We start from the raw sequence: 27,401 nt of genomic DNA, 5'->3' as shown, positions 1-27,401 counted from the left end.
AGTGAAGGGTCTTTAGATCATGCCATATGAGGATCATTTGAAAGAAGTAAGAATGTTTAGCCTAGAGAAGACAAGACCCAAAGCGGTGGGGGAACATGATCATAGCTGCCTTTAGTTTTTTTGAAAGGTTTCCTTTGGAAGAGAGAATTGGCTTGCTCTGCTTGGCCCCAGAGAACACAACAGGGAAGAATAGATAGGAGTTGCAAGGAGGTAGATTTAGGTTCAATGTAAGGAAAAACTTCCCAACAGTGAACATGATTTGCAAGTGAAATTGGCTGCCTCAAGATGTGATGGGTTCTCCTCTACTGAAGGTCTATAAGCAAAGGCTGGGAGACCCCTGATTGGGAATGATGTAGAGGGATTTCTTGTTTCCTTTCTTCCACTGTGAAAGGAGGGAGGTGGTTTAAACAGACTCCAAGGTCCCCTGCAGCTCAGACATTCCGGGATTTTGTGTTTCTCTGAGCAATATCCTTCTGTAATTCCCCCTTGTTTACTTTTTAGCTGTAGAGTCTCCCTTTGTGCACACAATGTTGGTAAGGAAACCTCTTTTCCTATCCGGCATACCCAGTTTCAGCACCAAGGACAGGGCTTATTTAAACAAATAAAAAAAACTGCTCAGTGCTAGGTTGACTTATGGCTAAACCACAGAATCCCAGAATGTCAGAGCTTCAGTAACCCTGAGGGATCATCATATTCCAGCCCACTCATTTTAGGATCATAGCATCATAATTTTGAGCTAGAAGGGCCACCAAGTCCAACTTCCTCATTTTATAGATGAGGTAAGGAGACAGCAGAGTATAGTGGGAAAAACACTGGTGGAGGATGTGGATCCATATCCTGTCCCTAATGCTTAATGCCTGCGTTCCCTTGAGGAAATTACTTCCCTTCTCTTGGTCTCAATTTTCACTTCTGTGTTTTGAATGGGTTGGACTAGATGCCCCTTCTAGCTCTCAACTCTGATTCTAAGGACACACATAGCATTTAGGTCTCCAACCCTCTCCAAGACTTCCCCCTCTAATGAGGTCAATGGAAATTTCGACTTTAATATGGGCAGCAGTAGAAACACGGGGATTTGTTGAGGGATGCTGTTGGAGTAACCCAGGGGTATGTCGCTTGTTTGCAGGAGGCATCTCTGAGTTTACCCAATCCATCATACCCCACTGTCTGGAGCTCGGAGGAATGGTTTTTGATGGTACTGTACAGGTCTCACCCTGAACATAAAGCTTGGAGCTTTATGGAGAGCTCCACAGTCACTGTGCTGCAGGCCTGAATTATTGCCCAGACCGAGTCATTAAAGATCAGGAAATTGGAAGCTATTTGTTCCTCTGCCAGGCAAAGCTTGGGCTTGGGAAGGATGCAAGCTGTGGCTCAAATGGGTGAGGATTGGTTGGCTGCCCAGACTTGCAGTCCTGACCCAAAGGGTTGAATTATTAGCCATATAAATGAACTGGCTCAGACTCATAGCATTTTAGAGCTGAAAGGTCCTTAGAGGTCATTGAGTTCAGGCTTCCCATTTCACAGATGAAAAAACTGAGGCTCACAGAGAGGAAATGACCGTCCTAGGTCACACAGGGAATCAGTGGTAGAACTCATTCTAGAATAGAAGCCTTCTGACTTCCAGGCCAAAGTTCTCTTTCCTGTGGAGAACTGAAACAATCCTCCCATCTTCCTTACAGTTCCAATATAGGTTCAGTTCCTGACTGGCTCCTGAAGCAGGGGAAGGATACCAGGTTGGACTAGGGGACAAACCTGGAAAGAGAACTTGGTTCCCTCCAGGCCTAATTTAAGCCTTTGTCCCCCAGGTAGTTTAGGTCTAGGATCTGTAGACTGGTGGCCCAAGATTTGTTCTGACCTTTCTGGAGTCCTTGGACCTGAGGCCAACTTGGGCCAGTGCAGTCTCCTGACTTCATTTCACGTGAGATTAAAATGACCAAGCCTGTTCCCCAAGCCACTCCTACACTCTGGAGGCTGGCCCAGAGCTGAATCAGCCTCAGGATAGGCAAATGGTACTGGTTATTTGCCAAGCCGGATGTTTTTCCCTATCAAAATAGAAAGTGTCAATGAAATAAAAACCCTTAGAAACAGTTTTAACCCACAGTTAAGGGGCTTGTGATATGAAATCTTGAATGAAGGTCCAAACTCCACTGCTATCCTCATCCAAGGCATCCTCATGGACCAAGGAGGGGCCCTTGGGTTCAAGATCACCAGCTTCACTGCTTCTGGACTTCTTTGGCCTTTTCATCATAGCTTCCTTCCCCAAGAAATTCAACGTTGGTAAATCTTAAGATCCAGCAAGATTGAATCTGCTAGATACTCACATCTCATCAGTATCCTCTGACCCTTTGATTGGACCCTCTGACTGGAGAACAGGACCATAAGCTCCAGGGTTTCTATTTAAGAAGGGCACTCAGTGCATTCTTCTCCCCATTTCCCACCAGCTACACTGCTTTTTGGACTTCTCTATCATGCTCTGTAGCTTCCCCACACATCCCATTCAACCCAGTACCTTCCTGCCCTTCTACTTTTCAGCTTCCTTTTTGTGGTGTTGTCTTATTTATTACATTGGAAGCTCTTTGAGGGCAGGGACTGTCTTGGTTTTGATTTCCATTTGTGTCCCAAGCAATTAGCACAGTACCTGGTACATATGTAGTAGGTGCTTAATAAATATTTATTGACTGAGAAGGCTATTCCAGTGGAGCACAAGCCCAGACAGGTCTTAGCAAGCCAGAAATGATTTCTACATCGACCAGAGGGTGGACTGTGTGGTCCAAAGACCAATCTAGGTCATTTTGGAGAACCACATCACCCATCTGAATACAAGTGGATGATTTTTTTTTTGGTGGTGGGGTAGGGGATGGGGAAAGATCACAGCAGCTCTCGAAAAGCATCTACTGAGTCATAGAGGAGTCATAATCCAAATCATTGGCAGTAGGAGGGCCTACACTGATGAAAGTGATGAAAGATCCTAAAGGTCAAAGGAGATGTTGTAAATAAGGGAGTCCATAAGCTCTGCGAACCCTCTTGAAAAGGATCATAAACTAAAGTCTGTGATGGTGCTTCTTATTATCAATTTCTGATGGTATAAGAATTAGTTACAGGAATAGGAGATGCTTAAAGGTTCAGAGAAGACGTAGGTGGGGATGTTTTCTAGTATTTGAAGAGTTGTCCCATGGGAAAAAAAAAAGATCAGATTTATTCAGCTTGGCCACAGAGGGTGGAACGAGGAACAATGGGAGTGTGTGGGTGTGGGTGTCAGATTTTGACTTGGTGTCAGGATGAAGCTGGGAAGAAACTACAGCTCTTACAAGAGGAAAGGGCTGCCCTTGGAGACTAAGGGGCTCCCCTTTGCTGGAGGTCTTCAAGCAAAAGCTGGATGACCACTTGTCAGGAATTTCATAGAATGGAATTTTGGTCAGCTTGGACTAGATGGTCTCAGAGGTCTCTTTCAACTCTGACATTCTGTGATTTTGTAATAGCTCACATTTATATGGTGCTTTCCAGTTTACAAAGCTTTTTGCTCACAATAACCCAATACAGGAGGTAGTGCCATATGGCAGCTATAAAATCAGTTGCAATCTCAGGCTGTATTCAGAAGCAGAATGTCCAAAATGGCCCATCATCCTCTCCTCTAGTCTGACCACAGCTGGAATAATGCGCTTGCCGATGGCAGCGCATTTTAGAAAGGACCTTGAAAACCTGGCATTCGAAGCAGGGGAGAGTGATTGCATATTCTGGCACTGGAGTATTGGACAAAGAAACCAGGGAGCTTTAGCATGGAGAAGAGAAGACTTGGGGGCAGGGCAGAATTGATAGCTGTATTTGCAGGGCTGTCATGTAGGAGATATTAGATTTGTTCTGCTTGTCCCCAGGGGAAGAACTAGGAGTAAAGGAGGCCCTGTGTGGGTGAGGCTACAGGTATTATATCTATTTTATACTTGGGAAAATCAAGGACCAGAGAGGTTATGTGACTTTCCCATGACCACACAGCCACTATTAGGATAGGGTTTGAAACTATGTCTCTCTTGATTCCAAGTTGGCCACTCTTTCCAGTACACCATGGCTGCTTCCCAATGAAGAGAAATTAGATTTGTTAGAAGGATTAGATTGTTTTGTTTGGCTCCACAGGGCAGAACTAGGAGAAATGGGGATGGGGGAGGGGGAAGATGGAGAAAGGCAGATTTTTGTCTTGGAAAGACTTCCTAATAACTGGAGCTGTCCTAAAGTGGAATGGATAGTTGTTGGGGGGGGGGAGGAATGAGTTTCCCACCACTAGAAGTCTTTGAGCAAATCCAGCTGCTCATTTGCCCACTTGTCAGGAGAGAGTCTAGCACAGAGGGGATTAGATAGCCTCTGGGGTCCCTCCCAACCCATAATGTGATTTTGGTTATATCATTCATCACTACATCATGGTGTCAGCACCTTGATAAAATCAAGGTCCTTTTTAGTATTTACCTTTATGCAGCTGCTCTCCACAAGGGAGCATCCACATTGACTGCAGCCCTCCCCCACCCCTGGACTTCCTGCAAAATGGAGCTGAGGACCAGGGTTTAAACAGCCAGGGGCGGGGGAAGGGAAGGACTGCAGTTTTGTTTTCCCTTGAACTTGTTGGCAAAACACACCAAGGTAATGGGATGATTGCTCCAGCCTTCAGCTGCCGTTCCAGAGGCAATTACCAGGGCTCAGTAATACACAGATCAAATCCTGTTCCTGAGAATTAAGTGCCTTCTCATCAGGCCACATGTAACAGTCAATTAGCTGAGGGTGTGCTAAGCTGTTTCCAGGTGTCATCTCCCTTCAGGGTGGTCTCTCTTTAGGAGCCCAAGGCCACACCCTGGGAGCTGTAGGTGGGGTGGGATGCTCATTTGGACAGTTTGGGATAAAGGAGTCAGGGAAATATTTTGCCCAGCTAAGTCCTTCCTCAGTCTATGCTGGCCCAGAAAATGTAGCTGGCTCTGTCTTGGAGGATGACCTGTTGTTTAGTGAATGAAGAAAGTGAATTAGACTTCTTCAATCTTCTATTATTGGCAGCCTGTAGCCCCTAATATCTAATTCAATCAATGTTTTTGAAGAGTGAACTAAGGGGGGCAGAAATGAAACTATCCCTACCCTCAAGGAATGTGCATTCTACTTGGGGGAAATGACATTCTCACAGAGAAATAAATACAAAATAAGGCCACAGTAAGTTTGATGGTAGGTGGGAGGCAGCCTATGAAAAATCATGGAGGGAGGGCAGCGACGTTCATAGATGGAAGAGACCAGCAGGTAGGCTGGGTTGGCAAGAATCTAGGAGGCACGTGATGTGGGAGTGACGTGTGATCAGCCTGGAAAGGGATCCTGGAATCATATGAGGAACAGAAGTCTGCTGTTTACCCCTTGTCTTCTCCTTCCTGCTCTGAGAATAGTCTGGGCACAGCGCAATCTCTACTGCTTCTGACTCAGTGAGATGCAGATCAATTATTAACTGCCGTGGACGTTTGACAGAAACCTCATTTGTGACACATTTTGAGCTTTTCATCCTCTGAGCTCATCATCTTCTATTTTTTCCATCTCCATGTTTTTCATAAGACTTTAGATACCTCTTGATAGTCTATTTGATTGAGGGAACATTTATTAAGCACCTTCTATTTGCAAAGCCCAGGGCTGGGAAAGCCAGGTAGGAGGCAATTATAATAGTCCAAGTGAGAAGCGATGAGGTCTTGGGCTAAAGTGAGTTTTACTAGAGGAAGGAAGCCTGGAGTGCTTTGTACAGCTCAGACAACAGGATCATGGCATTTAAATGGACTCATAGACTGGTAGGTCTGGAAGGGACCCTAGGTACCTGGGGGCCAAAGTCTCTCATTGACCAGGTGAAAAAGCTGAGGCTCAGAGAGAGGATGTAACTTTCTGTAAGTGACATTTCAGAGGTTATTTACTCCAACTTATATCTGAAAAGCCATCACCTCTACCACACCTCCCCCATATGGTCTTCCAGCCTTGGCTTCAGCACCTCCAATGAATAACTACATACCAGCCCCTAAGACTACCCATTCTACTTTGGGGTGGCTTTGTTAGGAAATTGTTTCCCTATTTCAAGCCTAAAAGTGCCTCTTTGCAACTTCTAACAATTCCTTTGCATAGAGCAATGGGCTTAGGTCTGCCCTAGGGCCAAGCAGAGGACACCTCATCTTTCCTCCATATAACAGTCTATTCAATGCTTGAAGTTGGCTAGTATGTCCCTCTGTGTTAGGTCTTCTCTTAATTAGGTTGGACATTATTAGTTTTTCAACTGATCCTCATTTGGCATGATCTCTCATGTTTTCACTTGCCTAGTAGGCTCTCCAGTTTATCTGTGCCCTTTGTAAAATGTGGTCCCCAGAACTGAACACAACATTTCTGATGTGGTCAGACTAGGGGAGAGTGTACAAGAACTACCATCTCCTTTGCTCTGAGCCCTATGCCTATATTAATGCTGAAGACCTAAACAGCATTTTCTGACTGCCACATCACAGTATTGAATTATACTGAGCTTGTGGTCCACTTTAACCACCAGATTTTTTTCACATGAACAATTGTCTAGGCTTACCCCTCTCATCTTGTAAAGTATCATTGATTTTTTTATAGACCTAAATGTAATATTTTCATTTTAACCTCATCAAATTTCATTTTTTTGTTAGATTTGAACTACCATTACCACCTCTCAACTGGGAATTTTTGTCAGAAATCTAAGTCAAGATCATTGGCCTAGAGTTTAAAGAATCTATTCTCTTTCCTCTTTTGAAAATCAAAATGCTGTTTGCCCATCTCTAGTTCTGTGGGTTATTTTCTTAGTGTTTCAAGGACAGTGGCTTAGCGATCACTTTCACTAACTCTTCAGTTCTCTGAAATGTAGCACCGCAGGGACTAGAGACCCCAACTCATTGAAAACAATGAGATGTTCTCTTCTGATCTCTTCACTTATCTTGGATTTCAACTTACTGTCATTTTTGGTTCTATTCATTTTAATTTGAAGATAGTTATCTTTGGAGAAAATAAAAACAAGTTGAATGGCTGTATCTTGCCTCTACAAGCCATTAGCATCATCCCATCCCCCTGATCAGCAGTCCTATCCCTCCCTGAGCTCCCTCTTACCCAGACATAGCTCCAGAAAACCCCAAACCTCTGTTCTCTTTTTAGTATTCAGCATAAGCTTCTGCTCATTCTGAACTTTGGGCTCCTGACATTTCTCTTCCAGGACTCTTTGATATTCACCCCCAGCACCTTGCCCTCTCATCCATCTTTTGCAAATGTCTTATCTGAATTGGTCGATGAGTTCCCTGTGCATCCACATCAGTCTCTTTAGACAGCTCTCCCCTTTCCTTATGAAAATCGTCTGTGCTTATGTTGCCTGGATTTCCTTCTTGACAACTTCCCAACTCTCTCGGGTCAGCTTCCCCTACTGAAATTGAGATCATGAGATCCTAACTGTCCTTTTTCTGAAGGCTTTGATGATGCACATCAGATGATGGCAGAACGTCCTCTTCTCCATCACAAAGTTTTAGAAGGATTTGCCACTTCCTTCTAAAATCCCAATTGTTTCTACTTTGGCAACCTATGCCTCCTTAGTGGCCAGAAGAAGGTTCTGAATAAGCAAAACCCCATGTTGTTGCTCTTCCATTCCATCCTTCCCTTTTCTTCATAGAGAACAGTCAAGTTCTTAATCAGTTCTCAGCTCTCATTTCACTGGGCAATCATCTTTGGAACCAAATGAGTACTTTCTCCCCAGGTTCTGAAGGGAAAGAACACACTGGTGCCTACCAGTTTGCCTCTTAAGGTCTTGGACCCAATCACCATAATCAAGCCCTGTGCTACCTGTATCCCTAGCAGGACCAGTGGCCACTGGGTACCATTGGCTGCCTGTACCCATCCCTCAGTTCTGACTAATATCCTGGCTCTGAAGCTACCACAGGCTCACTCTGTAACCTGGGGTGCTGGAGTTCCTGGCAGATGATGCCTTGCCAGCAGAGACCCAGGGATGATTCTGTTGGTTGGCATTTAGTGCTATGAGCTATTGCTGTTCCCAGACTTTGCCCCCAATTTAATTCAACAAATTCAATTCATTGTATTCAAGAAGCTTTTATCAAGCATCTCTGTGTGCCAGGCACTATGCTAGGCACTGAGGCTCCAAAGCAAAAATGAAATAGTCCCTTTTCTGGAGGAGCTTACATGGTACTGGAAGGGCAGACCACTGGCTAAACAGAGGATCCATTTTCTCCTTGGAGTTTGAGCTATTGGAAGGCAATGAAGCAGTGAGCTCTGGTAGGGTTGCAGCTACTTGCTTTTGTGCAATCACTGTTGGTGGGGAGAGGCTCAAGCTTCAGGTTTACCCCCTCAGCCCAATTCCTTCTGTGCCTTCTGGGCCAACCATTGTTCATTATTCGTTATTCTCTTCATCCTTTCCTCCATCTCAGCCTCTCTCCTAACCAGTCCCTCTCTTCATTTATTGCTGCTTCCCTCTGAGGGTTCCCATAATCACAACAATGTGTGTATGTGTTTGTCATACATTAGAGACACAAAGTGTTTCATGCACATGATTTCCTTCAATAAGCTCTCAGCTCTGGGGAGGGAAATGGAAGGTCTCTCAGAGCCAGAACTGGGAATTCTGTCACCTGGGCAGGGGAGGCAATTTTGATCGCAGTCCAACTGGGCTGTGAGAAGAGCTGTCCCCCCAGTCCCCCAGGCCAGAGTCCAGTCCACACCTTTGTGATGGTTGTGTCAGATTAGGCCCCAGGAAAGGAGTTGCAATGGGATCTTGAGGTGGGGCTGTGGCCTGGGTCAAGGCAAGGAAGCAGGGTTGTCCTCCATGGGGCAGTCTCACAGAGGCTCAGTGGAGGAAGCATTTCCCCAGATGTTGGAACCCTGGGACAAAACCCCACTCACCCAGCCCTAGGTATAGATGCCCTATGGCATGCAGCAGAGCAGATTTTCTCATCCTCTTTCTCTTTCAGCCTTATTTGAGCACTAAATATACGGACAGGATAAGGGGCAATTGAAGGCAAATGCCTGGCACTCTCTTTCTCTCTAGATCAGGGATGGGGAACCTGCAGCCTTGAGGCCACGTGTGGACCTCTAGGTCCTCAAGTGTGGCCCTTTGAGTCCAAGTTTTACAGAACAAATCCTTTTATTAAGGGGATTTGTTCTGGGAAGTTTGGATTCAGTCACTAGCTGAGGTCTGGCCTTGATAAGAACCCTCTCTCCACAGGCCTTCATTAAAGCCCTACAGGTCCTAAGAGTTACACCCATTCTAACGAGAGGCCATTCCTCATGCTGACAGCTCTTAGGTTCCTTCTTCCATCCCCAACAGGTGCTTTCAGCAGAGTTTCTTCTCCTCAGCTCCTTCTAGTATCCGATTGCAACAGGGGTGTATGTGTAGCTAAGAAATGCTCTTTGTGACATTAGCATGTCCCTAGCTACATAGAAACTCCTCTTCCATGGTTTACCAAACACTTTCCCCACATCATCCCTGGGAAGTAGGGGACACATCTATTCCCATGATAGAGGGAGGAAATTGAGTGTCAGAGCCTTGCAGTGATTCACCCAACAAAGCGGAACTAGCAAATGTCAGAGCTCAGATTTGAACCAGCTCTTTGTCTGAGGGCCAGTGCTCTGTCAACTGTTATATTGAGGGACTAGTTCAAAATGCAAGAGTACGTGTTTATTTGATAATTGATTTGATTTTCTACCTTGTTCTCCTTGGTGTTTAAAATTCATTTCATTGATTGCTTTTTACTAGCACATCTGGTGTGAGGACTTTATACATAAGTAGTTTAATGTCTCTGAATAAATTGCAAGTGGGTTCTTTCAGATCTCCTCTATGGATCTATTGAAAGGACTTTCCAAGGTGGCCAAGCCGTGGAACAGAGTCAGAACTAGCAATTTTTGTATCTGGAGCAAGTACCCCAAACCACCCCAGGGAAAATAGGATGCATGAAGCATACCCTCATTTATGTGTGTGTGGGGAGGAGCAAAGACCCTGGGACTCTGGTGCATCAGCACTGCTGGGGAGGAAGGCCTTTCTGTTTCAGTTAATTTGAGCCAAAGCTAATCTACATTTGGTGCCCTGGGGCAGATCCCTGGTTATAACTGTGCTGTTTGGCCATGGCTCTCCACCCCATACATCCCTGGCTCCTAGAAGCCTCCCCCCCCACCCCCCCACCCCCCGCCCCGGCTCTCTAGCTACAGTGATTCCAAAGCACTATGGGATTGGTCTTTGCCAGACTTGAAAAAGAATGACCCTCCCTGCCCCCCCCCCAAAAAAACCAGAGAGCTGTCCCAAGCAGAGAAGAAGAGCTAGGGTCTATAAAACTGAGATTAGAGGGATCATTTCCCTAGAATCATAAAGGGGAATCTTAATTATACTTCAAGTTTAAGTATCAGGGACCTGGGGCAAGGCAAACATTCTTTTTTTTTGAGGCAATCAGGATTAAGTGATTTGTTTAGAGTTACACAGCTAGCAAGAATCTGAGGCTGAATTAGAACTCTGTCCTCCTGATTCCAGGGCCAAGTGCTCTATCCACTGCAGTGACACCTAGTGGTCCAACATTCCTTCTTAGTTGATAAATAAGGGAAAAATTGGACTTAATGTGACATATCCACTCAGAGAGGCATGGGCTAAAATTGTGCAGGGGAAGTCCAGTGAAAAAAGATCAAAGGTTCTGAAGAACAAAATTCTTATGAAACAAACACAGTTCTTAGGAAAAAATGGAGGCTGGCCAAAGCTAAGCTTCTTAACTTTGGATCTATGGACCCCTAGGGAGTCTGTAGATAAGTTTCAGGGAATCTATGAACTTGGATGGGAAAAAATTACATCTCTATTTCAACATAATTGGTTTCTTTTCTAATCTTCTGTATTTTCTGCATTTAGAAACATGATTCTGAAAAGGAGTCCATAGGCTTCACCAGTCTGCCACAGAAGGGCCATGACACACAAAAAACTTTAAGAACCCCCAGTTTAAAAGGACTGAGGTGGCTACACAGGGAACTCATTCACCAGTTCAGATTTAAATGATTCATGTAGAGAATACCAAAGCAAGGGTAGGTTCATTAGATCAATACAAACTAGTGGGATGGTCTCATAAGAATAGTATCAAGACTGCTAAAGTCAAGAATGTGCAAAGGACAACAAGAAGGGATTCTTTTAAAAACTACGTTGTGTGGAAGTGACTATTAAGGGTCAGTTGGACTTCATCAAGAATAAGTCTTAGCAGCCTAAATTGTTTTTTTCCTTTCGGTAGGGTTCCTCAACTGACATATCAATGGGATTTCATAGGTATGATACACCTGGATTTCAGTAAGGCATTTGACAAAGTCTCTCGTGATATCCTTGGGCACAAGATGGATAGATGACTAGATGAATACCACAGTTAGGTAAGTGACTTTTGAACTGATTAAATGGCCAGATCATATTGACTTGGAAGAAAGTCTCTAGTAGAGTGCCCCAGGGATCTATGCTTGGCCCTGTGCTGTTTAATATTTTTATCAATGACTTGGATAAAGGCATGGTTGGCATGTCAATCAGCTTTGCAGAAGATACCAAGCTGGAAAGGATGGTTAACACACTGGATAATGGAGTCAGGATCCGAAAGGTTCTTGACAGGAAATAGACCCTCGGCTTGAATCTAAGAAGATGAAATTCAGTAGGGATGAATGTAAAGTCTCATGTTTGGGGACAAAAAATAACACCTTTATAGCTAAAAGGTGGGAATAATCACTAACATACTGGATGACAGTGGGATTAAAAAAAGTCTCCACAGGATTGAATGTTGAGTAACGTCAAACAAAATGAAATTTATTAGATTAGGGATAATTGGAAAGCATCTTTGAGAAATTGTCTAGTGCTTTGGATAACTCCAAGTTTCTCCTGGAAAAAAAGCCCATCTTTTTTAATGCCGACATTCTTCCTGTGATGCTATATGTCTGTGAGCCCTGGAACACTAGATTTTCTAAAGAATTGAAATTGAGGGTCATCCAAAGGGTAATGGAAAGGCCAATGATGGGCATGAGCAGGCTGTAACACATTACAAAGAAGTAATTACATGAGAGAAGTGGTGCAAAAGATGGCATCAGAGACATGTTTGATCAGGTACAAAGATGGATTGATCATGTATTAAGAGTGAGATATAACCAGTGGATAACCCATTTGGGTTAACCTGTTTGGGTTCCTCTAATGTCAAAATGATGTAAGGAAGGCTCCTAGCACATTGGGTGGACCTTGTGGGATGAATTTAAGCAGGTATGTGATGGTAGATGTTTAAGAACCAGCTTTCTGGTGGAAAAAAGTATATTCAACATGCTTTTCAATTTGGTTTGCATTATTAACATTTTCCATCCATTTATTAAGTCTAGACAATCAACAACGAACACAACAGTAAATCAAGCCTTGATTTGTAGTGTTTACTGATTCCTGAAGTAGACATACTCACATTTTAACAATTGGCTCTCATGTGCTAGTATAAGCTAGCTCCTGCCTGACCTTGGATTGGGCTTAAGGGAGGCGATAGACAAGAGTTATATGGGATGGGCTGTAATTTGCATCACTGGAAGTAGCACCCACATTGATGACATCTAAACTCCATTAAAATAATGGAGAAGAAAGGTCCAATCTAGGGCCCATCAGAGGGGCCACCCAGGAAAACCACCTTTCTTGGACCTTATTAGCTCAAAGGAGACCTCCAATTTACCAGGCAAGGCTCAACATCTGCTATGACATTGCTCCAAATCAAGACTTTCCTGCAGTAATTAATGTAATTGGCATTGCCTTCTTTTACTTATGGAGGTCTGTGCGTGTATGTATGTGTATATAAATATATGTATATGTGTATATGTATGTATATATATATGGGGGGCACACTGCTAGGGATGCAAAATGTCACATGTGTGGTTGCTGTGTTGTTTTTGTTTAGCTTTTCTTTTTTACAAGCAAAGGCTCGAGATGTGCATCTCTTTGTTACAAGGTGCATGCATGTGCATGCATGTAATTGGGTTGTGGTATATCTGTAAATGACTGTGAGGTAAATATAAAACACATCAATGCAACAGAAATTTAAATAAAATAATGCATTTATCTAGAAAGAGGCTGGAAAAGCAAAAACACATGTGTGAAAGAAATTAAAATGAGGTACCACTTCCTTTTGGGTGCCCTATTTTGTTTTCATTTTCTTTGCTGTTATGACTCAGATTCTCAACAGTGTAGTCTATTGGGACCCCTGAGAGTCCCTGATGAAGGCTTATACTTGGACTCAAAATTCAGCTGCACAAGCAGAACATGTGGGGCTGGGCAGCAATTTATCTGAGAAAGAACTGGAAGCTTTAATGGACGGCATGTCCAATACTGCGATATGGCTTTCAAGTAGGCTAATGCCATCTCAAGGGGAGGGACTAGACCTCTGATTCCACTGGTATAGGATAGGGAACTCCCAAATGAGGAAACTCTCTACCAATGTAGGTAGGCAACTTGCCTGCAGCTTGTAGTCATAGAGAGAATTGTCTACAGCCCTGGGTGGCTAAGTGATTTACCCATGATCACATAATCAGTGTGTGTCAACAGTGGCATTTGAACCCGTGTCTTCCTGCCTCCAAGGCTGCTGCTCTCACTGGGCTGGGTTACCATAAACATAGCTTCTAGCCTTCCATTTTACAATGCACTTCATCTTGGTGTGGAAGTGACTCTGGGTTCTTGAAGGGTAGGGCAATAGAACACAAGCTCGAGAAGGTCCCACTAAACCGAAAAAGCCTCAAGGATGAGATGGAATATATGTCTTTTGTCGCAGGATCAGCACCACTTACTTAGAGAGACTCCAAATTGTTATTGGCACCAGGTTGGTCATTGTTGGGATGAGTATTTTGGCTTTAGCAATTCTCAAAGACTATAGACTGGGTTTTAAAGAAGAGTTGCAATCTGCATGGTTGAAGTGGCATTCACTGATTACCCACCACAGCTGTGCAACATTTAAGTGGCATCCAGAATAAGGGAGATAATGGTCTCACTGCCCTTTGCTTCAGTCAGAGCACACTCGAGAATGATGTCTGGATCTGGGTGCCATGTTTTAGGAAGTCTGTCTAGAAGGAACTGACCACAATGTTGGAACAAAGTCCATTAAGAAGGGACTTGATGGTTAGGAGACTTAAAACCCTATCATATGAGTGTCAATTCAAGGAACTGGGGATCTCTACTCCAGAGAGGAAAAGATTGGAAGTGGGGCAGAAAAGGTGATAGCTGTCTTGAAGCATTTGAAAGGATGACATTTGTTTTCTTGGCCCCAAAGAGTAGGTGGGGATAGGTGGAAGCTTCAGAGGGCCAACTTTAGATTCATCTTTAAGGTAAAGTGTCCTAAAAACCAAAGTGGAATGGACTGCTTTGGGGGCTCATGAGTCTCCTATCACTGGAAGACTTCAAGCAGAGGCTAAAAGTTCCCTTGTCAGGGATGCTCTACACAGAATCCTTGGGCAGGTTGGATTCACTGCCTTAGTGGTCCCTTCCTGTCCTGACATTCTAATGCTCTATGATTCATTATCTACTTAGCAAAGGTGCCTTCCCTTTTTCCCCAGCCTCTGGCTCTTTCTCTTTCCTTGTTAAGTAGCCAAGAAGTGCCTTCGAAAGCGAAATGGTTCCTAGGAATCCACTTGGAGCCCTGTGATTGGCCTTGGCCTTTCAGCCCAGTGAAGATCAGACACTTATATGGGCACAGGGCTTTCCAGTTTATTGTGTCCTGCATCCAGAGCCTCCTTGAAACCTCAGAATAGCCTGGACAGTCAGGTAGAGCATGGAGAATTGTTCCTATGGCACAGATAAGAAAACAGGCTCAAAAAGGGGAAATGCTTTGTTCAGGGGTCAAATGACTGGGGGCTGACAGAGGCCACTAGAAAACCCAAGTATCGTGATAGTGTGGGTGTCGTTCTGCCCAGCACTGTCCTGTGTGCTCCTTGTCTTACTACCATCTTTTTTTTGGTCAAAATGACTGATCTTTTATGGGTAGATGCTTCCCTCTAAACTGGTCTTTGTTTGTTTGGGAGAATTGGAGTCTTGGAGGAAGAAGCATATGAAAGAGTCTCTCTGTGCTCCACACATGTGTAGACCAGGAGGAGCCCCCAGGTGTATCCTTCCTGCCCACAGCTTCCCCACCGCCACCCCAGTTGGCTGATGCAACCCAGACTTAGCCAGCAAAACTCTGGCACGGGAGCTAGGTGCTGACTGCCTGCCCCTCCTGGACTCTCTTTCGCAAATCTAGAGGGGGAAAAGAGAGTATGTAGACAAACTTAGTGCTGGTCAGAAGAATGAGTCCTGGGGAGAAAGGCTTCTATTATTTCTCCTTTGTGCCTTCTTTCTCCATCCCTAGAGTGCCCTCTCTCCTTGCCTTTGCCTCCCAGAATCCCAGGCTTCCTTTGAAGCATAGCTCAGATGCCAGCATCCACCCAAGGCCTTTTGGGTTCCTCCCCTACCCCATTGTTAGCGTTCTGCCCTTCACAAATGACCTTGTGTTACTTTGCATCCACCTAGCAGTGTCCATGTTGTGGAATATACACCCCCTGGAGGGCAGGCACTATTTCACGGTTGTCTTTATAGCCATCACACCTAGCACAGCACAGTAACCATTGATAAATGGGGCAGCGAAAGGGTGTGGAGAATGGAGCTCTGGCTGGACTTGGAGTCACAAAGACCTGAGTTCAAATCCAACCTTAAAGGCTGTATGATCCTGTTCAAGTCACTCAAACTTCTGTTCGACTCAGTTTCCTTATCTAGATAGTACCAACGACATCCCAGTGTGATTATGAAGATCTAATTAGATGTGTAATTAATGTAATTAGGCATATAATTAATGTGTAACGTGCTTTGCAAACTTTAGAGTACTGCATACATGTTAGTCATTAATATTGTTGTTGGCCTACACTTTAGTGAATTGAATTTCTACTGAACTACTTGCTTGCCATGTGATCATGGTTAAGTCCACTTTCCCCTCTAATCCTCATTTTGTTTCTCTAGGAATTTGAGGCTGAGTGACTGCTCTCATTCTCAGAGTCCCATCTGACTCTGAGGGTTTATGTTCTGATAATCTCACATGTACCGAGTGTTAGGACAGAAGATGTTAGCTGGGCTGCCTTCATTATAAAACATTACACCTCAGTCTAAGCCATTGGTAGCTTGGGGCATGACTCCTGTTCCAGAGGAGAAGGGAAGTGTTTCCTGAAGAACACAAGGACATAATCTTCCATGAGTTGTGTGACCTCAGGCATGAGAGAAGGATTTGGATATTTTCACAATTGCCAAAGTCAAGGGACATGAGTCTCATCAGGCCGTGGCTCCCATTCTCACTGAGTGGTATGTGATGGAGAGTGTATGATTATTCCTGAGGCCCTCCATCTCCTGGACTTTTTCAAAGGTCAGTTACCTCCAGTTTCAGGCCCTTCTTCCAGCAAATCTTCCTCTCCTAAGAACCTTTGCTTACCCCTCCAAGTTTTCTGGTTTAAAGGAAATAATATTTGTCAATTGCTTAGCATAGTTTATGGCACACAGTGGGTGCTTAATAAATACTTATTTCCCTTCTTCTATCCTAGTTTTGCTACTCTTAAGATTTATGGACAATGGCTTTCTCCCCCTTTTGACCAATACTGGAACAAAGTGCTTGCCTAAATGATTCCTTTCCTCAGGGCAGGACCAGTACACTCCTTTTGATGGAGAGTTGGGGCCTACCCACTATACCTACCTCTGTTTAACCCCACTAACTTTCTTACCCCTTTGGGACCTGGTACCTGGTGTCCCTTTTTTGTACTTGTGCAGGATGTGAGAAACAACTTTGTTCTAGATCCCTGGATACTATATCCAGTGCCATAACATGATTGGGACCACAACTGAAAGGTGCTGGTGAGCAGGGGAGTAGGAGATAGGCAAGGTAGGCAGCTGTCCAAGGTACAGACAGCGGCAAGGGCTGGGGGAGAAAGGAAGGATTAGTTATCATATTTCTCTGTCTGGCTACACATATTTTTTTCATGGCAAAGAAAATCCTTTTTTCTTGCCCTCTAGGGATTTTTTTGGTGGTAAGCAAAGTCCCATGTGTTACTATGAAGGTTCAAAGCCTTCTGGATAATAATGCCCAGGAGGGTGAAATTCTAAAATCTCACCAAGGGCACACCCATGATTTGTCCTGGCTCTGCTGGGGGTGTGCCCTGGCTAGTCCCACTCTGCCTTTCCTGAAATCTTTTACCAGGCTACTTGACAGTATAAGAAGGGTCAAGGAGAACGCAGCCTCCACTTACTTCTGTGTGATAGGCTAATAGCTGTATCTTACCATCTAGTTACTATAGTGACAGACGCCAGAAAATCATTAGCTGCTCTGTTTTGGGAGAAAGAGAAGGAGAGATGGAAGGAAGGAGAGAATGTCAGAGAGAGACACAGAGGCAGAGACAGACATAGAGACAGAAAGACAAAAGGAAAAGAGGAGGGGAGGGAGAGAGACAAAAAGACAGAGGGAGGGGGAGGGGGAGACAGAGACAGAGATAAAAAGAGGAGAGGAGGGAGGAGAGAGAGAGAGAGAGAGAGACAGAGAGACAGAGAGGGAGAGGAGAGAGAGAGAGAAGGGGGAGAGGGAGGGACAGAGAGAGAGAGACAGACAGAGAGAGAGAGAGAGAACACAAGAACACAAAAACATGATTTTGGTATGTTTGTGGATAATTAAAGTTGGCTTCTATTTCTCTCTCTTAACCTTCACCAAAATAATCTCTGTCATGCTTCACTCACCAAGCCCTGGGTTCATGAATTTACTGACACCAGTCCACCTTTTTAATATAGAATGCCACTCCTACTCCCATCTACACCTATTTCTTTTGAATAATACATACCCATCTGGAGCCATTGTCCAAGTGTGAGCCTTATCCTACCAAGTCAATGATACTGATGAAGTCTAATTTGTCTCTTCACATTAGAACCTCTAACTTGTTGCCTAAATTTTAGCATCTGTATCTTGACATATCTAGTCCAACTCCTCCATTTAAAGATGAGGAAACTAAAGTCCATAGAGGTTAAGTGACTTGCCCAAGGTTGCACAGGAATTTAGAGAGGGAGAGTGTCTCACAGGATCTTAGCTTGAGAGTTGGAAGGGACCTTGGAGGCCACTGAATCTGACTTCCTAATTTATAGATGAGGAAACTGAAGCCCAGGGAAGTGGATCCCAAAGTCATACATAGGATCATCAGTCCTGAGCTGGAAGGCAACTTGGAGCTCATCTACTTTAACTCTTTCACTTTCTAGAGGAGGAAAGTGAAGTCTGGAGGGGGGAAGGTGCTTGCCCAAGATCACCCAGATAGGAAGTGGCCAAACCAGGATTCAGATTCAGGTTGTTGGGCTCTCTGCCGCATCTGTACTTAGAAGAACCTGATGGAGAGGATTAGATGGAATGCCCTGAGTTTATATCCCCATCTACTCAAGGAGTGTCTGATAAGTAGCCACTGGTGAGCAATGTTATTGACCTATTAGGTTTCTCTCCCCTCTGAAATGGTAGGGAGCTGAGGGTTGCTAGACAGATGAGCTATAACATTCATTGATATCCCACCTGGGGTAGAGGTGTCTGCAGGTCAACTAGAGGAGAGGTGCTAATATTTTACATTAAGGAAAGTTCATTGCTTCTATAAGTTATAAGAAGATAGCCCACTGCCCTTCTTTATTCCTGTCCAGCTCCCTGCAAGGCCCAAACATATACACAGGACATAGCAGGATCAAAGGTGTCAGGGGAGCAGACAGTCACGCATTCATATTAAGGACTGTAGGAAAGGCCACATGAAAGGCAAGAACCATTCGTGATGATGGATGGGGAATGCATCCTCCCCCGGCCGCCCTGTTAATCCAGTTGCCATGGAAACCGAATGATGCGGGGAATGACACATACAGCTAATGGCTGTCATGGCATCCCTCCGAAATGAAGAGTGTCCTAACATCTCAGAGCTTCAGAAAGTCAGCTCCTTCCTTGGTGTCGGCTGGCTGCCAGTAATGCCACCTCCAGCCCTGCCTGACCCTGTCTGACGCCAGCGGCTTTTCTTGTACTAAAGTGCTGTCAGTTGCTAATTGGCTATTAGTCTTTGACCCTCACTCTTGCCCTTTGGCTCTCATTCCAAGCTAGGCAAATTGAGGGAAGGGCAAAATGATAACTTTTTTTTCCTGTTGCTATTGTCTCCAGTCATCCTGAATGATGTTGGCTAGGTCCTGAGGAAGGCATTTCCATCTCCCAAATCTTAGTTTTCTCCTGAATCTACCTTCCCTAGCCCTCCATTCTCCTAGAATTTCCCATTCACCACCATGGGCTTCATTGTAGGGTTAATCTTTCATTTGTGTCCCTCACAAACTGATCTGACAAACTGAATAGAATGCAAGATCAAGTTTGATAGGGATCTAAGTAGTCTTCTGCTCAAAAAATCAATGCCACATGTCCAAGCTTGGGAAGGCATGCCATCTGGAAAAGATCTTGGGTTTTAGTGGACCACAAGATCCATATGAGTCAACATTGTGATGTGGCAGCTGAGAAAGCTAATATGACCTTAGGCTACATAGAAAGACATAGAATATCTCAGGACTAGGGTGATAAGAATCTCACTGTCCTCTGCTCTGGCCAGACCACAGATAGAATGTCGTGCTCACTTCTGGGTACCACATTATAGGAAGGACATTTAGGAGCTTGAGAACATCCAGAGGAAGGAAACCATAATAGTGAAGTGCCTCAAGGTCCTACCACATGAGAATTGGGTGAATGATTGGAATATTGACAGTGGAGAAGAGAAGACACGTGGGGGGCATGAAAGCTGCATGGTGAAGTATAAAGACCCCTTATATTAAGAGTCAGAGGATCTGAACTTGAATTCTAGCTCTACACCTTGCTACCTTGCTATATGACTTTGTCCAGATCACGCCAATGGACCTCCATTTCTTCATCTATCAAATTAAAGGGTTGAAACAGATGATCTCTGCATTCCCACATAGCTCTAAATCAATGACACTAAATACTAGAAAGATTGTCATATGGAAGAGGCATTAGTGCTGGTTGGCCTCAGAGGGCAGAGAAGAGCAGTAGGTAGAAGAGGCAGGGCAGAAGACTTGGGCTTGATCTAAGGAAGAAAAGGCACTCCTAAGAGAGTTGAAAAAATAATTGGAATTATTCCAAGGCGGAATAGGCTGCCTTGGGAGGTAGTGAGCTCCCCATTACTGGAGATATGCTGAATGATCACTTTTCAGGTATAGTGGGAAGGGGATTCTTATTCAGGTACTCTGAGGCTTAAGAAAACATCACCAAAGACCAGTGAGGCATCTCAGTGCCATCCCATGACAAAATTCCACATAATTGGCTATCCTTGAGAGCAGCTTTGCCCAATCCCCCTGCTCCAATAAGGAACAGCAGCACGGCCAGGGGAAGGGGGGAGATATACAAGATATTGTCGGCCCATATGTCCTCTGTTCTGTTGATCCAGGAAGATGCTGACTACAAGAATTTATGAAAGTGTTGCAATCAGTTTACCTTAAAGTAGCAAACTTTGGACCTATTCGACTTAGCAAACCTATTCCACCTTTGGACAATTTCCATTGTTTTCTAAACTCTGTTAGAAAGGCTTTTTCCCTCTTATATCAAGCTGAAGTCTTCTGCCCTGCCTCCTCTAGCCATTCTTCTTCTCTCTGACCTATGAGGCCAACCAGTACAAGCCTAATCCCATTTCCACATGATGACCTGTCAAATACTTAGGGTCATTGATTTAGAGGCAGTGTGGTCCACTGGAAAAAAGGCTTATATGTCAAAAGAGCTAGGATCAAGTGTTATTTCTGTCACACACTAGCCGTATATCTTGGTCTGAGCTATCAGGCTTGAGTGATTCCTGTAGCTTGACAAACGGGATAGCTCACTCGAGAGATAGATGATAGATAAATGATAGAAAGAGTATTTATTAAGCACTTACTATGTGGCAAGCACTGTGCTAATCTCTGGGGAGACAAATACAAGAAAATAAGATGACTTCTATTCTAAAGGGAAGACAAAATGTAAAGGGGAGCTGGAAAGTATAGAGGAGGGTAATAATTCCAGGGCAAGGCTGCTGCTCAGGGAGTAGAGAGTGAACTAAAGAGAGTGAATTGAGCTGGGAGTGAAGTGAGCATTGCTGGGATCCCTAATGAAATGGTGATCCTATCCAGGCGCTCGGCAATGAAGAGAGCATGCTTCAGGGAGGAGTTTTTTTTTGAGGAGGGTGAGATTACTGGTAAGGAAGTGGAACAGTACAGCGAAGGAGTTGAGCTGAGAGTGAAACTCCTGATTGTTTGCATAAGGTTATTGGAGGCAACTCTAGAAGGCCCTTAGTAGTCGGAGCTGCTCTGGATGCCTCTTCCTAACCCTCTAATGTTTCAGCCCTTGGTGATATGATGACATGTGATTCACAGAGGTGGGGATATTTTGAGAGTGGAGAAACCTATCCTTTTAGAAGGATTTATGGCTATATAAGGATCACCAACCAGGATCAGATATACAGGGCACTTGGCTTGAACTTAACCTGGTTCAGATGATGCTAACCCTAGGGTAAAGAAATACCATGGGGTCAAGTACCAGGCATATTCCCAGAGTTGAGTGATACATGGGTCAGGGGAAGCGGAAAAATCTTCTGCCCTATACCACTTCCAACCACAATATCCCTGGGAAAGTCCCTTATCCTCTCCAGGCTTCAGTTTCTTTGTCTATGAAATAGAGATTTTAGTTCTTACACTTCCAACCTTGCAGGGCTACTATGTGGCTCAACAAGGTACAGTGAGTAAAACATTTTCTGACAATAAAGCTGGATATAAATGGGCTTTACTATTTGAGAGATCCATGACTCCCTCCCTTTGTTAGTGCAGATCCCAAACTCTACACCCCAGGGACTGGTTTTTATGAATTGCCAGAGCTGAAAACTTCATCTCTATGCAGCCAATGGCCTGATGCATCTGATTTGCTTTGGCAGTAGGTTGCAGATATGCTTGGGCCCAGAGGCCCAGGCTCCAGGTTGACAAATCCATGACCCCAAGTCAGCTCTCTCATCCTCTCTGCCAAAAAAGCTTGCTGTCCACAACTGCCCCTCTGGGAGAGCACTTTCAGTTGGCTTCTCTAACTCCGATCTACTCCACTCAGAGTTAATACTTCTCCTGTAGAACCCTAAGATCTTTTTGTGAGTTTGGGCAGTTTGCAGTTTTAGGTCATATAGACAAATTTAACCCAATTAAAACAGCTGAAGATAGATAGAGCCATTCGGTGAGCTACCCTTTCCTGATGAAGCTGAAAGGCCCCTTTGCACCAATCATGTACATTTCTCAATTCTTCCTCTTGAAGAAAGACTCTCATTAATTAGGCTCTCAGGAATTCCTTTTCATTTCAAATGTTCCATTCAGGAGTTTTCTCTTGGCTTTCTTCCTTCCTTCTTTTCACTCCTTCCTCTAAAAAGTCACCTGTTTGTAAGGGTTGGGGCTGGGCTTTGGATGAAAGGGGCTTTGCAGAAGAATTGGGGGGGAAGTCAATGCTGAAAGCACTGGCATACAAGGGAAGCTGTTGGAAGTGTCTCCAATGCCAACATTCTTATTTCATGTTTAATGTTGGGATGAAATGAGATGCTCACAACTCACTGACCAGTTAGCAAAAGGATATTTCCTTTTCCCTAACAAAGATACTATGGCATTTGGCTCCTTTGGAAGGGGGTTGGGGATCATCTCCATATGGGAATGCTTCTGATCATCTGGGCAGGATATAGTGAGAGACATGGTAACTCTTATGGTCTTCCAAAATACACAAAGTCCAAAGGACCCTTATTGCATACTGATGGGCTTTTAGTGGCTTTAGGTGACCAGGAAGTTGTATAAAGGGAGGCAAAGGTCAATAAAGCACTAGGGACAGCTTTGTTGCCTTTTAGGGAAAATAATCCCTATTGTGGGAAATGGAAGAACTTTGGTCTTACCACAGAAGTGTAATGTCAGGATGGGGTAGGTGCTGGACTTGGAATAAGAAGACCAGAGTTGGCAACTTGGCTTAGCAATTGTCTGTATCAGTCTTGGGAAAATCTCTCCCTCCTCTGAGCCTCAGTTTCCTCTGATGGAAAATGGGGGGATGAGACTAATTGATTTCTAAAGACCATTTTAGTATGGTGATGCTATGATCAGAGTGGGATTAGTAGCCAGGCTGGTGGTGCTGAACCCCTGAGCTCTGGATCCAGGGAGACTTGGATCTCTCTTGCATAAGGGATCACTACCTTGATCCAGGACCTTGGACAGGGTTGGGCCATTATTCACCTGTGACCAATAATCATAATGCAAAATGAGAATAGCATTTAAAGGTTTGCTTTATGCACATGATGCCATTTGATTGTCACCTCTTATGAGGTAGGTATTGCATTATTATCCCCAATTTTACAGAACAGGAAACAGTCTCAGAGATGGTGAGGAAGGAGGAGGGAGTTAGGCTGGTTATTGCATTTCTTGCAGGGGAATGAGCACCACTGCCAAGCTGAATTCTTTTTATTTCTTCCCTCTAATGGAAATCAAAACAAAAGTTTTCAAGCAAAGAGAGCCCCTTATCAGCAAACAGGACAGTCCTTTCCATCCCAGTGGAGAGCTTCTCAGCCAGCCTGGGGCCACAAACAGCCAGATGGGCTTGAAGAAATATAAACAGTCCCACAGGGGGCCCCATCGATGGGCTTCAGGCATGCAGGAACCAGCCACTTCTGAAGTCCCAACTTCAAAGCCAAAGCAGCCAGACCTGAACACTGTTGGAGCAGTCAAGCCCCTGGGATGGAAAAGCTGAACAAAGCCAGAGCCAAACAAATGAAAAAGGGGTAAGAGATTGTTAGTGGCTGCCTGTCAAACAGAAATGGACCAATCCCAGAGCCCCTGTGACAGGGAGGGAGGGAAGAGAGAACCCTGGCTGATCTGTCTTCACAGTCTATGGAAAATTGAGAGGGAATTATGGTTCCCGTTTGGTGGTATGGAGCCAGTGGGATGAGAGGCTGAATTCAGAGCACAAGATGGGTTAGTTCAATATTCCAAGCATTCATGCCCTTGTCCATTCAGGCGTCCCTTCCATTGATGCAGGGTTTGTCTCACTAGCCTTCTTGGATGAGTTGCTATGGCCAGGAAACTTGTCACCCTGTGGCCAACCTAGCACAGAGCCTCACTGCCTTTCACTAGACGGTCCTTGGACTAGGCTATTTCTGGGCCAGGTCTGGAAGTCTTTCTAGCCTGGTAGAACCTTCCTGCATTGGCTTTCCCCTGGAAGCCTCTGATGACACCTCAGGAGGAGATGGCAGTGGAACTCCACCATGTAGCTCGGGGAGAGTGGGGGAGAGCAACTTTCCTTATCTTAGTGGAGAAATAATTCTGAAGACACAGAAATAAATAATTCTAATGAGGAGGGGAACAGAAAATTAACTAAGGAGACAGGTATGTCTATTCAGGTAACACAACAACTAATTTAGGTTTTTAAAACACAGGGCTTTTTTTGCATTGGATTCTGGGATCATTTCTATTAAGGAGTCCTACTATGTTGTCAGTCTTGACAAAAAGCAAGATTGTTGCTCTCCCCAACGGGATTTGCTGACTTGTTATGGCTCTATCCCAGCACATTTTCCAAAACAAAAAAAAAACCCTTTAAAATTCATACTTAAAGTCCTATGTTAGTTTCCGAATGTGGGTTGATTAATACATTAATTATAGTTAGTAGACAAATTGTGGGTCTATAGTCTGTGATTATAGATACACAGTTTGAACTGAAGGGGACCTTCAAGGCCAAGTCCAAGTCATTAATTACTAAGGCTTTGAGTGCACCTGTGATGGTGACAGCTTGGGGCAGGGCATTGGGAAGAGTGAACTCTCACCCGGCTGCAGTTCACCCTGAACCAGCCCAGTCATCCCCTCCATCCAGTTTGCCATTGGAGGCTCAACAATAGCCAAGAAACCCAACAGACTGCCCCACCAAAGGGAAAGAGGCATAGATCAGTGTATGCCTCCAATCTTAAGTGAAGGAGAAGGCTGACTTGGAGCTGGGGGAGGTGGAATTGACAAAAGCTGTCTGGATGCCCTGCAGTTCCAGCATTCATCAGCATGAATGACTGCCCATCTTGGAAGTGAAAACCAGTTTACTCGAGTCCCAGCCAGGAGAGTCTGAGAACTGAGGCTTTGGGGATCTCTAGGTCAAAGCACAGACTGATGGGTGTGGGTGGGTGCTTGGATATCATCATCTATAGGATTTTCTTGCACCTTTGATTAAATGTCTCATAAAGTAGCTATGATCTCAGAATGGGAGAGGGTGGAAGGGGAATGGCCAGTGGGGGTGGGGTGGAGCAAAGTCAAGTGACTTGAGGGGACATACCCCTAGACACAGCTGTCAGAACCCAGATAGTGCATGTAGGGGGTGCAACTGAGTGAGTGACAAGCTGCCCTGAGAGGAACAGGGAACTTTGTTGCCCCTTAGTCTCCTCTGGTGGTAGATGCTCACTGCCTATAGGTGGGATAAATAGCAGGATTATCCATGCTCGCAGGGCCAGTAATTGAGCCCAAGTCTCCTTATCTCTGGTCCTGTATCCTTCCCAACACACCATGGTAGCCTTCTCTGTATTCCCAACATCTTTGGGAAAATGTGACAGGCAGCAATCAGTAGTGCCATTTGGAGATGGGAAAAATCTTTGGGGGATGGGCCCCCTCATTTTCTTCTTCAGGGTCATTTCTGTACTTCTGGGTCTCCCTAGGCTGTTGGCAAACCTCCATTGGATAGCACTGCTGGAAATTTTCTGCTCTGAGGGTCCAGGAATGAAGAGGCAAACTCTTCCCTCTCCAGGGCACCAGACCAAGGAGGAAGACATGTTATAAAATGGCACAGTGGATAGAGTACTGGGCTTGGAGTTCGAAAGACCTGATTTCAAATCCAATCTCAGATACTTCCTTGTTATATGAACCTTGGCTTGTATGAACCAAATTGCATGAACCAGAAGTCATCTGACTTCTATCAGTTTTAGTTTCTTCAATAATAATAATGCCTCCCTCCCAGGGTTGTAGTGAGGATCAAGCAGGATCATATTTGTTAAGCTCTTGGCACAATGCCTGGCACACAGTAGATGCTTAATAAGTGTTCTCTTGCAAAGATCTCAGTGGGCTCATTTTCTGAGTGGCATGACTGTGACTGGATGCAGAGGGTAAAGGCCATTCCTTTGTCGAGCATTTATGAATGTCTGCTATGTAGCAGGACTTGGAAATATAAAACTAGGATGGTCTCTTTCCTCCAGAAGGTCGGTCTCTTGGGGTGGGGATGAAGAATCATCAGCACATACAAAGATAGGCAGATACAAAGGGATTTGGGGGTGGGAAACTAGTAGCTTGGGGGCATTAGGGTTAAAAGACTCATCTTACATGGACAGTGGTGTTTGACCTGAGCCTTGAAGAAACCTAAGAATTCTAAAAAGGTGGAAGTGAGGAAAGAGTGTGTGCCAAGTGTGTAGGACAACTAACCTGTGCAAAGTCCTGGAGGTGGGAGATGGAATATCATGTCCAGGGAATATAAATAAGGTCAGTTTGGCTATAATTGAGTGGGCCTGACATGAGTAATGTATGAGAAAGGAGACTTTTCGGCTCATTTGGTGCATGGGGAGCCAATTCACAGACCCTGACCACAAGCTGAGTGAAAGAAGATTAGGGAGCAGGACTGAAAAGGTTAGCGGAGGTCTTTCCCATATTTAGACAATGCACGGAGGATTTGTGCTTGTGCACAAATCCTCCCTCCCTTTACTACACATCATGGAGATGGGGTATTTTCCCAAGGTGTTGACAGCTGCAGCCATGGATAGGGAAGCTGACTGACAGCTTCTTCTAACATAATTAGAATGTAAGTCATTGCCTCCTCAAAAACCAGCGGGCCCTGGAGAAAGGACATGGTGGGGGCGGGGCACGTACCTGAGAACTTTCAGTGCTATCAGGGACATCTTGGAAGTCCCCTTTGGTGTGTGGAAAGCTCAGACGGTGGCTTTTGGAAGATGAGCAGAGACTAGCCTGAAGGTAGGGAGCTGAAATTGGGAGGAGGGTAGTCTTTGAGGGGCCTTTTGGTTGTTGGGTGATGGTGATGGTGGTGGTGATGGTGGTGGTGATGGTGATGATGATGATGATGAAGAAGAAGATTTGTCATGTCGCCCTCCTGATAGTCCACAGACAGGCTATGAGAAGGATGAAATCAGAGTTTGGGGGAATGGCTACCTTGGCCCTTCAAGCCAGGACAAGTGACATAGCTCAGTCTCTCTGTGTCCATTTACTCAACATGAAGGGAGCTCCCAGTCACTCTTGATAAGCTCAGTGAGAAGGCTGTTAACTATCCTGCAGAATTCCACCCCAGAGTAGAGAAGCGGAGTGTGAGGCTTCACAGCAGCTC

The sequence above is a fragment of the Trichosurus vulpecula genome, chromosome X (assembly GCF_011100635.1).
Source record: "Trichosurus vulpecula isolate mTriVul1 chromosome X, mTriVul1.pri, whole genome shotgun sequence".
Taxonomy (NCBI): Eukaryota; Metazoa; Chordata; class Mammalia; order Diprotodontia; family Phalangeridae; genus Trichosurus; species Trichosurus vulpecula.
Note: the sequence above shows the minus strand (reverse complement) of the source record.